This window comes from Camelus ferus, chromosome 25 (genome assembly GCF_009834535.1).
Source record: "Camelus ferus isolate YT-003-E chromosome 25, BCGSAC_Cfer_1.0, whole genome shotgun sequence".
NCBI classification, from domain to species: Eukaryota; Metazoa; Chordata; class Mammalia; order Artiodactyla; family Camelidae; genus Camelus; species Camelus ferus.
The window spans coordinates 6,613,749-6,629,701 of record NC_045720.1 but is presented as its reverse complement, the minus strand read 5'-3'; the positions used below and the strand labels follow the sequence as shown (position 1 = coordinate 6,629,701).

The following is a 15,953-nucleotide window of genomic DNA, read 5'->3' as shown; positions in this document are numbered from 1 at the left end:
TAATTTGGAATTTATCCTCTGCTCATATGAGAATAAGGTAGAAAGCAATAACATAAAGATAAAAAAAAATTAATGTATTTGGAAATGAAGGCATATGCTTATAAATAATGCATGGGTCAATATAATAATCCTAATGGAAAGCAGATAATATTTTGAAGTGAATAATAATGAAAATATGTCTGTCAAAACTTGAGAGATATAGTTAAAGTTTACTTACAGCTGAATCTATGAGCATAAAAATGTGTATTAGAAAAAAAGAAAGGTGGAAATTCAAGCAACTAAATGTTTATCTCAAGAAGTTTGAAAAAGAAGGGAAAATTTTAATTTTTCATAGAAAGGAAAAAATATGGATCAAAGTGGAAACAAATAAAATGGAAAAGCATACAGGAAAGAAAATCAATAGACATAAGCTAATTCTTGGAAATGAAGAACAAAACTGACAAACATTTTGAAAAGCTGATTAAGAAAAGAAAGATGGTACAAGTTACAAATATCAGGAACATAAAAGGGAATTTCACTTCAAATCAGACAGAAATTAATATGATAAGAAGGGGGTATTACAAACAACATTTTGCTAATAGATTTGCAAATTTACATTAAAGACACAAATTCCTAACATCTTTCCAAAATTGACACAAGAAAAGATAGAAAACACAGATAATCCTAAATCTTCCTATTTTAATTATTTGTTGTTTCTTTATTTATTATTTTCTATTTCCATTAACAATCTTCCTAAATAAATACAAGACTGATAACTTGGCCAATAAATTCTGTTTAAGGAAGAAAAAAATTAACTATACACAAATTCTTCTCTATAACAGTAAGAGAAGAAGTTCTTTTCACCTTATTTTATCATATCAGTCTAACCTTGATTCCAAAACCTGGTAAGGACATTTTTAGAAAGAAAAATTATAGACCAATCTATCTAAAAACCATAATAATTCCCCATTTTTAGCAACAAAATTACTGGTATAATTATAATACTGTAACCAAACGGAAAATAAGACAAATTTTCCTGAAGGGGACACATGAACTCTACATGGAAACACACACACACACTTCAGTAAACAGTATTGTTAATGACAAAATACTGACAGCTTCCCTCATAAAATTGGAAAAAAGACATTGATGCTCAAAACCATTTCTATTAAATATTCTACAGAAGGTCCTACAAGTCCTATGAGTTCAAGTTCAAGTACAAGTTCAAAATGGCAAATAAGCATATGAAAAAATTGTTCATTTGTTATCAGGGAATTTCTATTTAAAACAACGAGATAACACCACACTTTTATCAGAATGGTTAAAAAAAAATATCAAAGTACCAAATGCTGACAAGGTTGCACAGCAACAGGAACTCTTATCCACTACAGGTGAGGATGGAAAATGGTGCAGCCATTTGGAAGACAGCTTTCAGGTTCTTACAAAGCTCACCGTAGACTTACCTTGTCATATGACAGTCGTGTTCCCAGCTATTTATCCAGCTGATTTGAAAACTTATGCCCCCACAAAAACCTATACGTAAATGTTCGTAGAAGTTTCACTCATAATAACTAACAACTTGAAGCCACCAGTGCCCTTCAACAGGCAAAGAATAAACGAAACAGTGGTAAATACAAGCAATGTGGTATTAGTCAGCATTTAAAAAAAAAGAAATGAGACATCAAGCGACAAAAAGACATGGATGAAACTTAAATGCATATCACTAAGTGAAGTAAGTGAGAATGAAGACTATATTCTGTATGGTTCCAACAATACACCATTCTGAAATAGGTAACACTCTGGAGAGGGTAAAACCACGAGTGGGTCATGAGTGAACAGTAAAGCACGGAAGATTTTAGGGTGGTGAAAATATTCTGTGTAATACTATATGCTAGATACATGGCATTATTTGTCATACATTTTGTAAAAACCCATAGAACTTTATGACATAGAGTTAATGTTGATTTTTCGTTTAAATTTAGAAGATTGGGTTATCCCAAGAAAGAATGCCGACTGATAAAAGAATCTAAATGTATTACAAATGCATGGAAAAAACCTCAGTGAAGGGGATACAAATGAGCAATTCTAGTACTACTGTAACAGGTTGGACAATTAAGTCAATGGATGGTAAAAGAGGGGAGTCGAGTTTCTCACTGTGGAGTTGGGATTTATAGATTGACAAGGGGTAAGGGTTAGAATGATCCATGCTATAAGGGATTAGAGTTGGAAACATCAGTGAGAACTCATGTTTAGTTCTGTTTAACCACTGGTGCTGAGCCAATTTGACAGTCATATGAAAACAAAGCCAAAATCAAATGATTGAAAAAAAAACAAACTTGACTTCTTGCTGACACCATGCAAAAATTCATTCCCAAAGGGACTGTTAACTGTGAAAGTAAAACAGTAACGCTCCCAGGAGACAATGTAGAGAGTAATTTAGTGACCTTTGGATGTGGACATATTTTTTCAGCAGGATATAAAAGTCACTTATCTTACAGTAAAAGCGTGATTGAGAGGGGGTGCAAGGACTATTTCTAGGGCTGGTTCTATTTCCTGATCTGTGTTGTGGTTATAAGAATGTCTTCATTTTTGGAAAATTCATCCACCTGGCATTAATAATTTATGTATTTTTCTGCATGGTATACTTCAGTAGAAAAACATATAAATGCTAGAAAAAAGATAAAACCTCAAGAATGTAGAGGAAGAAAATGATAAAGATAATAAGCAAGAATTAATGTGAGAAAAAAAGTACAAAGAAAATCAATAACCTGAAGTTGCTTTTTGTAAAAGAAATAAAAGTCAAACGTTAGCCAATATGTTCAAGAAATTTTTAAAAATTAAAGTATAAATTTTGCTCCAGAAATAAAAGAATATTTCTTTTTAAAAAGAGAATTTTCCTGGTCATTCTCAGCTTGTGTTATAGCTGGATTCATTTGAGATCCATTTTCAAGTGCTTCTAAACTATAGCTGAGTTTTGTTTTCACCTTTTTCATTAATCCAAAAGGCAATGGTCTCTTGTTTGGGACTCAATATTCTGGCTTTGCATAACAGAGAGCATGGATTCTCTTTAGAATCTGGAGAGAAATATTTCAACACATTTGTCTTTTTCAGCATTTATTACCAGTTATGACACTGACATCATGAAAAATACTAATAATAATTCTAAAATAGTCACAGATATTTAATTCAACCTGTAATACACTTGCCTCTACTTAACAATAGCTATGCATTTAGCTCCTGGTTTTCATCTGTCATTTATTAATTTCATCAGCATTTACTGAGCTTCCAGTAAATGCTGGCCGCAGGTCTGGACCCTACGATACGGCCGTGTATAAAGCATGAGTCCTTCCCTAAAAGAGCTCTAATTCTATGGGGCAAAGACATTGACACACATAAACAATTGCATTTCAGAGACTATGTGCCACCGTAGAAATATGTGTGGGGTCATATGGTGGCTCAGAGCAGAAAATAATTTTGTTCAGAGGATGAGCTGAGTGCTGCAGGAAGAAGCATTAGCCTGCTGTCCTCAGCGGGTAAATAGTGTGTAGGAAAGCTCAGGGATAATTACAGGAATGTTCAAAGGGCTCCACTGGTGAGGGACCTGGCAGCCGTGCTCAGATGCTCAATTGCAGCCTACAGGCAGAGGAGAGCCCTAGAGGTTCCTTGATAGATGGGTGAGAACGTCCAACGTGATTCTGAAAAGTAATGTTTGTTCTGTTCACTTTGTTCTCCAGGCCCTACGGTGTTTCCACCACAAGTGTGGTTAGAGGATGAGGTTAGGGAAGGGAGTGTGGGGAGAACATGGACTTACACCAGGGATGGAGGACTGATAGCTCTGTCTCGGAGGGCTTGGGGAGCAGCTGAGAGACAGTGACCACCTTAGGATGACGCATGTGCTCAGATGAGCGCTGGACAGGGAATCTTTGGTTACAATCCTTAAATAATTCTTTTCTTTCTAAAAGTCTAGGAAGTAAAAGTGTGGGCAAGATACTCACTGATATCTGACATTTTATGATTGTAGAAATCGTACCTACTACGATCACAGACACCCTAGACTTCCTTTCACAGCAGAAGGCAGAGGAGAATGTCTAAGATAAATTCAAAGAGCAGGCGCAGTAAGAAGACACGGACAACTGTGTTAGGGCTTCTTAATCAGCAGAGTTCATTCTGGGTGACTGTGAATGGCTTTGTAGAGTTCCCGGTTTCCGGCTTATCTCATTAACTATATTTGTACCATAAATGACTTGACTTTTAGTTTGTCGACAAGCAGATAAACAAGAGTAATTAAATAAGGATATAGACAGTAAATGCTCTTTACTGCTCGTGATGCAGATGACAGGCAAAGCGATATGGAGACAACCGAACACCAACCAAAGGTCTTTATACACTAGCTGTGTATAAAGCATGACTCCTTCCCTAAGGAGTCTGGCTCTGTCACCTGGCAGTCAGGAGAAAGCTCCTGTCTCTCACAGCTCTTTGCCTTAATCTGAGAACCCCACCTAAAGGCAGGTGTCCCTCAGTGTCCCCTTGCTCTCCGCACCCAGGCAGATCTGAGTTCCTTCTGTTGTTTTTGCATTTGAACAGCATTTTAACTGAACACTGTTCTAAACATGTAGCTGAATGTTTCACATTGCTTGCTTTAATGTTGGGATATGCAGATTTGCTCATGTTGCATTCCTGGATGTCACATTTGGAAGGGTTCTTTCTAGATGAGGTAACATCCTCAGGGAGCTAAGGGTTTTGTCTAAAGTCAAGGAACCTCCTATCTGCTTGTACTTGGTGCGTGCACACACCCACGTTAGGGGCTGGAAATGGAAGAGGCATGGAGCATGTTTTCTACCCTCCCGTGAAGCTTGTGCTGTAGCATCTTAAGGAAGAATCAGTTCTCTGGGTCAAGGAAGAGAAATCAACTCCCTAACTTATGTGGTGTCAAAAAAGGAAATTTGGGACATGGGAAAAAATTTAATGAACACAAGAGGGAGAAGGGCATTTCAAGCAGAGGAACCTTATGCAAAGACCAATAGCTGAAAAAAAGAGTGGTATTCTTAGGAGGTCGAGAATTTTCAGTATGTGTGAGAACTCTGCCTATACATCACAATAACCTGGGAAGCTTTAAAACATACGGGAAGCTGGGCCCCTTCCCAGACCCTCCTGCTTTCTTGACAGGTAGGTGGAGACTCAAACTTCCTCTTACTTCCCAATAATGAAGATCGAGTATATCAATGCCTTATAAAATGAGGACGAACTGTCCCCCCAAAGTCCCTGGATATGAATATAACCATGATGGCCTTCTGACTCCCGTGATTTTACAAAGATGATGAGAAGTAAAGGGAGTTTACCTGCTCATAAACATACCGAAAATGTCAATCAAAGCTGGCATTTTCTCAAAAACAGTTTTTGCACTCTCTTCATATAGGATAAAACTGTATTACCTTGGGCCTCATAAGTATTCGTTGAAAAGCAATAATTATTACAGAGCATGAGAATACGTGATCTGACAATGACCCATTTTTAGCCAGCATCTATGTTATAGTCATCTGTGCTTGGCTCAACCAGGCTTCCCTTGGAAAAACTGGTTTCCACTGTGTATTCGTCAGCTTGGGCTGACGTAACAAAATGCCACAGACTGGGTGGCTTACATAAAGATATTTATTTTCTCATAGTTCAAGCCTGTGCATTTCACTGTGAATTCATGCAAATCTTTCAGCACTCGATTTTAAAAGGAGGCAAGGATTAACTCCAATTTTTTTTTTGTTTTTTCTTTTTAATTGAAGTATAGTTAATTGACAATGTTACGTTAGCTTCTAGTGTATAGCATAGTGATGATCCAGTTATACATGTATATATTCTTACTCAAATTCTTTTTGATTATAGGTTATTACAAGCTATTGAATATAGTTCCCTGTGCTATATCATAGGACCTTGTTGCTTCTTTCTTTTATATACGTATTTAGTATCTGCAAATCCCGAACTCCTAATTTATCTCTCCCCCACCTTTCCCCTTTGGTAACCATAAGCTTGTTTCCTATGTCTGTGAGTCTGTTTCTGTTTTCTTAATAAGTTCATTTGTGTCACTTTTTTTAGACTTCACATATAAGTGTTATCATATGGTATTTGTCTTTCTCTGTCTGACCTACTTCACCTAGTATGATCACCTCTCGGTCCATCGGGTTAACTCCATTTTGATCATTGATTATGTGATTTGCTATTTGTATATGATCACCTCGCACTTGATGGATTAGGGTGTGTTTTGCTTGAACACCTTTGGAGTCTGGCTCATGCCTGACTGGCATGCAGTGAGATGGGAAATAGGTTCTATACACAACAGATCCATTTGGCTTTTCTTTCTTGGATGATGAAGAGTTTAAAAATAAGACTTGAGTTATGAAATGCCCCAAGTATTCAATACCAGACTGTTTAAGAAATTACAGATTCATAGCAGGCAGCACAAAATAGAGAAAGCATTTTGACTTGGGAATAGACAAAGCAGATTTCAAATCCTGGCTCCCTCCCACACTCTGAAAGGATGTGAAAGTTGCATAAGCCCTCTCTGAGCCTCAGTCTCCTTATCTGCAAACTGAAGTAATAACACTAACTTCATGTGTATTAGGAGGATAAGCTATATTCATTCAACCCTATGGAACACCTAACCAGGAGCAGTATTTAAAATGTTTAACAACTAGTAAAACGTGGGCACTGCCCAATCAGAACAGATGGTGCTTATTTTAAAAAACAAATAAATAAACAAACAAAAGCAACCCCCCAAATTCCAAAAACTTAAAGGTAAATTTCAGCTGACTACATCCCTGGCCTGAATGAGCACAGGTATATGTGCTGGAAGTACAGAAATTAATGGGACAGAGTCCATGATTTCCGTACCATGCAAGACTCAGTGTACGTGGGAGAACATCAGACACATAACAAAATTAATGCAATACAGTATTCTAGACAAGATGAGAGATGCTGTTGCGGGTGAACATGCCTGGCACAGATCTCATCACACAGCAGGCACTCTTTCCTTCCCACTGGCCTCGGTAGGGGAATCGGTCTTTTGCATGATGAGATCAAGTATCATTTTACTTAACATAAATGGGAGGAAGAGAGAAAAATCAGGAGGTGGACAATACTCAGATTTTGAATTAGAAAACGAGTTTAAAAAGCTAACCCACACAAGCCTTTACCACGCACCTAACTGCGTTAGCAGGTACCCTCCACTCACGTGTAATTGGTCACCGTTACCCAACACCCGTCTCAATAATCTAAAAATAATAATAAACTTCTATTTCTAGTGATCCAAGCGTTGCACTGACTTTTTTTTATAGATGTCGTCTCATTTAATCTTCTTTGAACCCACTATGAAGTTATTATTATCTCTAGTTTATCAGGTGAAAACTGAAGGTCAGAGAGGTGAAGTGAGTTGGCCAAGGTCACTTGGCAGACGTTCTTGTAGCTGTTGAAGGTGACTCCAGGTCACCATCCTGGACAGACCGGTGACCTCCCAGAGGCTGCAGGGCAGCCTAGCCCCTTGCCTTTTCCTCATATCATGAGGACACGTTGAATCAAAAGACAAAGGCTCTTTTCTAAAAGGGGGCAGCATCACAAGACAGGGAAATTCCAACCTAAAGAGGAACAATGTCACACTATGAAAAGTTTTAAGGAAATAAATAAGTTGTTGTAACAGAAATGATGACAATTCACCCCATTATGTGAATATGCAGGAAGGGAAGGAGGGACAGAGGAGGGGGGGGGGAGAGAGAGAGATTTGTTAGGAATGCGGGGATTTTTTCAGCATTATCCTTGTATGTACAATGATTTATAATCTTCACTGTTCAAAAAATTTATCTGAAGTTAAAATATCTTTTAAATAAATTACATACACCTTTTAAATAAAAGTGCTACTAAACAGAAGGGGAAATGGCAGTCTTTAAGTCTTCATGGTTGCATGCTCAGACAGCAGAGTAAGTCCAGAGGCTCTTCATCCTACGGTCTGATGCGGAAGTCATACATGCTGCCTACCAGGCAGCGATGCAAGACCAGTGCTTCCTATTAATTCTAGTCCAGGATGTAAAATCAGAGTTCAACGGCCAAGCCAAAGTCCACTGCTATGTGTCAGGATGGAGGACGTAAAGAGCCCAGCCGAGCTAGAGTTGGCCTGGTTAATAGCAGTAAGAAGAAACGGGGATTGGGAAAAATGTGGGGGAGAGTCCAACCGAAGGCCAGCTTGGCTGACGGTATAGCTTTGCCATCTGAGGTTTCTCGCTGCAAAGGGCCAGACCTAGGCTTCCTAGTTCAGGTTATAGGCTTGGTCAAACCTGCTGCCCATCAGCAGACAGCAAAGGGGAAACCAGCAGTACCATGAGCTCCCATTCCCAGCCGACTCCACCCTTAATTAAAGTGATGAGATGATAGGGACATGCTGGCTTTCCACCATATTCCGTATGTTAGAACTGCACAAATAGGGATGGATAAACATGAGCACTTACATTCAGACAACGCCCGCTCTCAAAAGCACTGTAGAGCTGCTTAGAGTAAACATTTCAGCTATAATACATCTATTAAAATGAGATAAAAATGAACACTAGCAAGTAATGGACTAGCATTAGGGACAGAGGCCCAGGGAGTGTTTCAGACCTGAGCTTTCTGGCTGCACCTGCAGAAAGGAGGCTGGGCCTCATCGCCAATTAAAGGGGAACTTATCATTATGCCTGGCAAGAGGAAATCACTTTGATGGAAAAACTACCACATGCCAGAAACTGATTACTTTATGCAATCATCTCATCAGACCCATATTTAAAAAAAAGAAGAAGATGGACCATTTATCCTAAGTCAGAACAGCAGTGAAAGAAGAGCTGGATTTGAGAGGCAAGCATTCAGTTTGTAGTATCTACCTGCTTTCCATTACACAGAGACTGGGGATATCATCCAGCCATGACACAAAGACCAACTTACAAAAGTTAATTCAGTTATCTTCATGGTTTCCCTCCTGTTGATTTTCAAAAGCCCATCTGCTAAATTCACTAAACAAATATTCATTCAGTTTCTATTATTAGTGCAAAGACTATGTGGATGAAGGAGACAGCTTTGCCCTCTGCCCTCAAGGAACTTACAGTTTAGTGGAGGGAGAAACACAATGAATAAATCAGAGCAGAGGCTTTCCCTGATGATGGTGAGAATGAAGGAGAAGGTGAAGACAGAAAAGGAGGAGGGGAGGGGGTAGAGGAAGAGGTTCTGGGGTCCCTCATCCTCTTAACTTTTCATTTGGATTCCAGCAACAAAGATACAGGCTGAAGCTCAAATGTCTATCTTAGCATAATTCACTCAGTGACTTCAGGTAGGACAAAATTCTTTAATGTATCATCCCTGCTTCCATTTGGTTTTGGCAAAAAGCTTTCAAAAATCCTCTCTGTGAATTGCTCTTCAAGACAGGAGGCTGTGCCATGGCTGATGCAGAGCCTGGAATAGACGAACTTCAAATGAGGACATGCTTGAGACAGGAGGTCAGACCCCTGGCTGGCATCACCTTCCCAGCCCACAGCTGCTGCTGAGTGCGGAAGCATCTGTTCCTCGGAGGAGGCAGCAGAGGTCAGAAGCAAGTGAACAAACATGACTTTTACAAGAAGACCCAATTTCTTTCCTGGCACCCTGGCAGCTGCCTCAGTAATGGCAAAGGAGATGGATAACCAAGATTCATTTGCCGCTTGAGAAAGTGCATGCAGGATGGTCAACACACTTGTTTGCTTTTAATAATGGATTAGATGCTAAGTGAAGAATGTAAAAGGTCTTGAAGCTGCAAAGAAAACGGTTGACTGCTGTGAATTCGAACAGTGTTTTTATCTCCACTATCTCTTTTGGAAAGAGTCCAGAAACAAGTTGGAAAGCAGTGAGTTCTTCGAGCCCTGCAGGGAGGTGGGCTGTCCCCTTCCTCAGAGCAGTCAGAACGGTCTTATGTGATGCCACCTCTCTGACCCTACCACCAGCCACCACCTGCACTGGGAAAAATGGTACCCAGCTAAATCTTGAGTGTACAGAGCTGCCTTTTAATCCTTGGTCTACTCCCTTCTCGGCTGTGTAACCTTGAACAAATTACTGGATCTCTCTGAGACTGAGTCCAAAATCCAGAGTCATAGTGGCACTGGATGGAAGAAATTAAAGTGGAAAGCAAAGTAATGACAGCGTCCAGTTAACCACCCCACAGCTGGCTTACTGCCTTCCATTTTCCAGTTATAACTCTCCTCATACCTTAGATAACTATCTTTAGCTTCATTTTTTAGAGACTGGGACTTAGGGCCAAGGAGTTGCCCAAGGCGACTGGTATGGTCAAATGGTCTGGTCAAGATTTTTTTTTAATTTATTTCTGAATTTTTTGTGGGTTGAGTTGTGTTTCCCTAAAATTCGTATGTTCAGTATTCAAAATGTGACTGTTTGGAGAGAGGGTCTTTACAGAGGTCATCAAGTTAAAATGAGCTCATTAGGTTGAGCCCGAATCCAGCTATGACTGGTGCCCTTGTAAGAAGGGGACATTTGGGGACAGACACGCACACAGGGGAGGGCATCGTGTGAAGGCTGGAGTTATGCTCCCACAAGCAAAGGGACTGCTGGAAGCTAGGAGAGGGGACAGGAAGAGACCCTTCCCTCACAGTCCTCAGAAGGAACCAACTCTTTTGACACCTTGATTTCAGACTTTCAGCGTCCAGAACCCCAAGGCAATACATTTCTGTGGTTTAGCCAAACAGCTTGTGGTACCTTGTGATGACAACCTTAGAAAGCTAATGTAGCATTTATAGCACTATGCTGTCTTTAAGTCAATTTACCTCCTGACTCTTTGTCTTCTTATGTTTTAGGAAAATGTTTGTTTTTGACCTCTTATTTTATAACCGGCCTTGAGGAGATGAGGAGGACAATTCATGGTTCCTGTTACAAAAGTGGTTACATTTACCTTGGTTGGAAAAGAAAAAGTTATGTTAGGAGCATCGCTGAAGGGAGGAATGAATGTGAGCATGTAATGCAAAGAACGCTCCATCACTCTCCAGTTGTTACCAGAGAAAGAAAGGTCAGTTTCCTCTCTCAAGACAAGAATGGCCATCTTATCTCATCCTCAGCAATTAATTAACTTTGTAACAGGGCATAGGTTCCTTCGCAAAGGTCTGCGGTGATCCTGTTCAGTTCCTCCAGGTCAGAGCTTTTTCTGTTCCAACATCTGCCCAATCAGCACTTCCTAAAATGTGGACAGACTGTAAATAAAGGGGGCAGAGCCACACACTGCAGGCGTGAAACGACTGTCAGATTGCTCTTCAGTTTTTAAATTGCTTTGATACAAGCAGCAACTTTGAAAAGGATAGGCTTAGTATCTGTCAAACCACCAGTGTATTGCAAGGAGATTTCGGGGAGCATTTTATGCACGGCACACCTCAGTGTGACTGGCAGCTGAAAAGCAGCCACAAGCACACCTGGCATTAAGGGGAATTACTGACACGCTATGATTTGAAATGGACGTTTTGCTCTCTTTTCCTCCTCCCATTGCAGATTCTGCTGACCAATCATTTGAGTTTATCCATTTATCCCATGTACCGGGAGTGTCTAAGGGAGATCTAAAGGGTTCCCAGAAGGTAACCTCATTTCTTGCTTCCTCTCTGCCTTCTTGCCTTCAACATGTATTAATTTTTAAGGTGCCTACTACAAGGTTCTCTCTCTGCTAAGTTATGTGACACAAAGACCAATGTGACCCAGTGTCTGATCTCAAGCATCTCAGAGTCCAGGCGGGAAGCAAAATACTAAGTTTTCCCCTACTGTCTCTTCTGTGCACCTGTGGTTAAGAGCAGTGATCGTGTTATAATAAGCACCACAGTGCACCTCCCACGTTACACGTGGTAGAGTAAATCCACCAGCCATCGCGTTCGCTGCATCCTGGATAAAGCCCTAAGAATAAAGATGATCTTGAGAGAAAATTGGTGATGAGCACCAGACAGAGAGTTTCACCAGCGCCAAGTCCCTCGCCCCGTCCCTGGTACACCTGGGGCTCTCTATTTGACATTCTTACAGTAAGTTTTTGTTTTGGGTGTCTTGGGTGTTGATATTGTTGTTTTGTTTTAGATTAGGCTCAGTGTTTTACATTTCAGACTGAAAACACCCTGTTTTTTATGAGGTTTGTACCAGAAGTGGAGGTGAAAACTTTGGGAACCAAAATGTAGAGCTGGCTTTGTCCAGATGGAATAGGGGAACCTTCATCACTCCCTTCATCCTCAGCAGGGATGCTGCAAACATTCTGTTGCAAGGTTACACAGCATCTGGTTACAGGTTTTTTGCCATATCTTGGGACCTTCGATCTTGTACCCTCCTCCCCAAAACTGGAAATTGAGTGATCTGGTAGAAAAATGTCAGCATATTGGATTGTAGGCTCTGTTTTTCAGTCTTCAGTAAAATCCCACAATCAGGAGACAAACTGGTCCATCTGAGAGCAGAAGGAAGACCATGTGCCCGTAAGAAACCCTTCCTAGACGGCCTCAGCAACACTAAACAGTAAAGGTCAGACAGCAGAGTCTCCTGCACCCCATGACAAGAGTCTAACGAGCAAAAACAGGGCAGTGAGAAACGCGGCTGAAGACGAGTTTCTCCTCCCTCTGACAAAGGTAGTAATCCGCTACAGGGGGAGCGACTTGGATGCAGTTGTGCGGAGCGAAGAGGGCTGGCATTGCCTTATCACCCTATCCTGTCTTTCACTTTTCTCTGCGGCAAGAATCAAGACAGAAGCCATTAATCAGAGGCCAAGGAGGGTGGCCGGGATGCCAGGTCTATTGATAAGCAATCAAAAGGGTAGGGTCCTCCTTCAAAGGTAATGAGCAGATGCAGTTTCTGGCATCAGTCCTACAGCCTTTAGAAAATGAAGCTGTCAGATAGCTGACTGGGATTTCAAGGGCTATCTATGGCTGGAAGAACAACCAATGTCATAGAACAAGATCTGAGTTCCTTACTCCCGGAGATAAACCTCAGTCTCAAACCTCACTTAGTAAAGATGCAGCCCCAGGGTGGGAATTCTCACAGCCCCGCTCCCCTTAGAGACATCCAGGGACGATGCTGGGTGAGAGACTCCACGCAGCAGGCAGGCTTTGCGGCAGCCGTGTTGGCTGAAGAAGGAGCTTAGTCTTGTAGACAAGACAACAAAGGATTGGAATCCATCCCTCTCCACTGAAGTGTTGTGGCCACTGCCTGTCACTTCCCCCTTCTCCTTCTCCATGGAAGTTTTATTTTGACTATTCTACCTGTATACTAAAGGAAGCAAAAATTGTATTTGCCATCATAAAAATCCAACATTTTCAAAATTTTTCTAAGTTCTAACTCGTTAGAGGAAGAACGGCAAAATATTTAAAGACTATATATTTGGGGATGAAGGCAAAATCTGGACAGGATCTTGGAAGCAGCAGTTTTGTTTCTACACACAGAGTAGCTGTATTTTATCAGGTGGGAGTATTTGGGGAATTTAATGCATGCCAAAAAGTATTTGTAAATATGCTGAAGGAATCAAAACTAGATGGTACACAGTACAAGTGCTCTTTCTTCTGGTAATTAGAAATCAGTGCCTTTGATCACCACAGATATGGATACAAGTCCAAGTGTAGTCCTCTCATACGAGTCTGTCTTTCTGGGATTGTTTCAGGACCAATCTGAGTCTTTATTGCGGATTTTTCTCCCATAACCATGGGGGAAATTTCTTGTCTTGTTCCCAGGAGTCTTGGAGCTTCTAGGATGAATCCCCGGACCATCCCATGCCCAATTTCTCTTTTTAGGGAAAGATAGAAGTGAGAAAGCAAAAGAGACAAGGGGAGTTCAACACTGAGTTCCCAGTTCTGGTCTCTGATACCCTCAGGAACTTTATTACTTCCTGTGGCTCATCCTACAATTATGTGAACCAAGCAAGTAGCTTTCCAGTTAATTTCCTTTTTCATTAAACTGGTTAAAAATGGGTTTCTGTCACTTCCAGATGAAAATACTCTTATATTTTCTATGGAGTCATTTAACATTAACAGAATAGATGTCTTTTAACTCACAGAACACTTTAATCCAAATGTGCAACTCATTAAACACTGTTAATTAAAAGAAAAACACCATAAAAGGCAGAATTTATATAAATCATTATTAACAGCTTTCCAGGTCGAACGTTTATTATCCACACAAATATTAGGACTCACTGAGGTATCATATACACTCACTCGGATAACAAATCTTTTACGGCTAAAGGCAGCAGAGCAGGGTGGTTGAGATGCTGGGCAAGCTCTGGGCTGGACCCCTACTCTACCAGATCTACTCATGTTCTGGCTTTGAACAACTTAATTATCTTCTCTCAGCTTAATTTTCCTGATCTTTAAAATTAGCTACACTACTGTGAATGTTGCAAGGATTAACGGGGTAACTCAGGCAACACCCTTAGCATCACTCTCGCACAGAGTTCATGATCAATAAATGGTATTCTCAATGAGACTCTGTCCCTTTTTCAGGTGTTACACACACATCAGAGATTCCCATGTGTATGGACAGTCACACAGAGTTGGAAACGCTCCTTCCCACAATACTCTCTGGTCATTATTCCGAGTTTTCTAACATCTTGGTACTCATCACATAAAAGAGCCTCTGCAACCCCTCTGTCCAGGGCTGAGTGCTGCAGGGCATCTCAGGATGGTGCAAAGAAAGGCATGAAGCCAAGTACAGAGGCACAAATAATTTAGACACTGAAGCGCTTGCTTTCCTGTGCACTCCCCCTTTTCCATTTCATACATAACCAGCAGAACACAGTTATGAAAAACTCAATTAAGATAAGCTTGTCTTAAAAAAAAATACACATTCAATTTATACCATTTCTTAGAACTAGTCTGGTAGGAAAAAAAAATATTCCTCATACTATTAAATTTCCCATTCAACTTTCGGCCCCAGAACAAGAGCTGCTGGCAATAATTGCTTTTGTAATGACTCACTGCAGCTCAGGGTAAACTCTGCCGTAATTATAGTCTTGCAGGGGAAGTACCTTAGGACGAGATTTGGGCAGAGCCAAAGTATCATTTTTGTACTTTCTGCTTCTTTGCATGAAAGCTTTCCAGTCTTTTATTTCTGACATTTATCGAGTAAATCCATTTAGAGAAGATATCATTTCCCCTTGAAAAGCTATGCAAGTAAGTACTAAGGTAAGAGAGCCATAGACTTGTTCTTCAACTTGGTTAGAGAGCTCGTTTACCTGTGAAGCTCACTCTGCCTCCTTCTGAGCGTCTGTGATTCATCTCACTCGGCAAAGCTGCTCTTTTGGTTTCTCTGTGCACATGGCAAGGAAATGGCCTCTCAGACTAGACATGAATGACTTCAACTCTCAGTAGGTACAGCATTCAACTATGGGGTTCCCAACACAGTGTTCCAGCTCTAAATTCCAGGAAGAGAATCTAATTAGCCCAGTGTGGGCCAGGACCTCCCCTTTTCAGCCCATCTTGGCCAGGGAGGAAAGCTCGTGGAGTATAAACACTTCCTTCATGAGTGGGAGGAAAAGTAGCTATTGAATAAGAAGCAGTGGGCTGAACAGATTCCCCAAAGGATCTACCTGACAAGATTATCCCAGTTCACTAAGAAACTCAAGCCCTGAAAATTTCATAAGCTATCATGTTGCCCAGCTGATGAGTATATAGATTTGATCTCAAGTCTGTCTGACTATAAACCTTTCAAAATGGGGTGCACTATATTTGGATTTAAAAAGAAAATGTTAGAAATTTTTCTTCTCCTGTAAATAAAAAGTAAAGTTTATATATATTTAATTTTTCTTTTTTCTCTTTTTAAATTTTTTGTTGTTGTTGGGGGGAGGTAATTAGGTTTATTTATTTATTTATTTTTAGAGAAGGTACTGGGGATTGAACCCAGGACCTCATGCCTGCTAATCATGTGCTCTACCACTTAAGCTATACCCTCCCCTCAAAGTTTGCATATATTTAATATGCAGATTGACA

General features: G+C 40.4%; 1 long non-coding RNA gene across 1 annotated transcript in view; it reads right to left on the bottom strand.

Annotated features, from left to right (window-relative positions):
• Positions 1-15,306, bottom strand: part of LOC116659830 — a 45,443-nt gene extending 30,137 nt beyond the window's left edge. Inside the window, exon 1 of the long non-coding RNA XR_004315192.1 lies at positions 15,200-15,306. This is a non-coding gene — a long non-coding RNA (uncharacterized LOC116659830). The remainder of the gene's footprint in view (positions 1-15,199) is intronic.
• Positions 15,307-15,953: the final 647 nt, after the last annotated feature.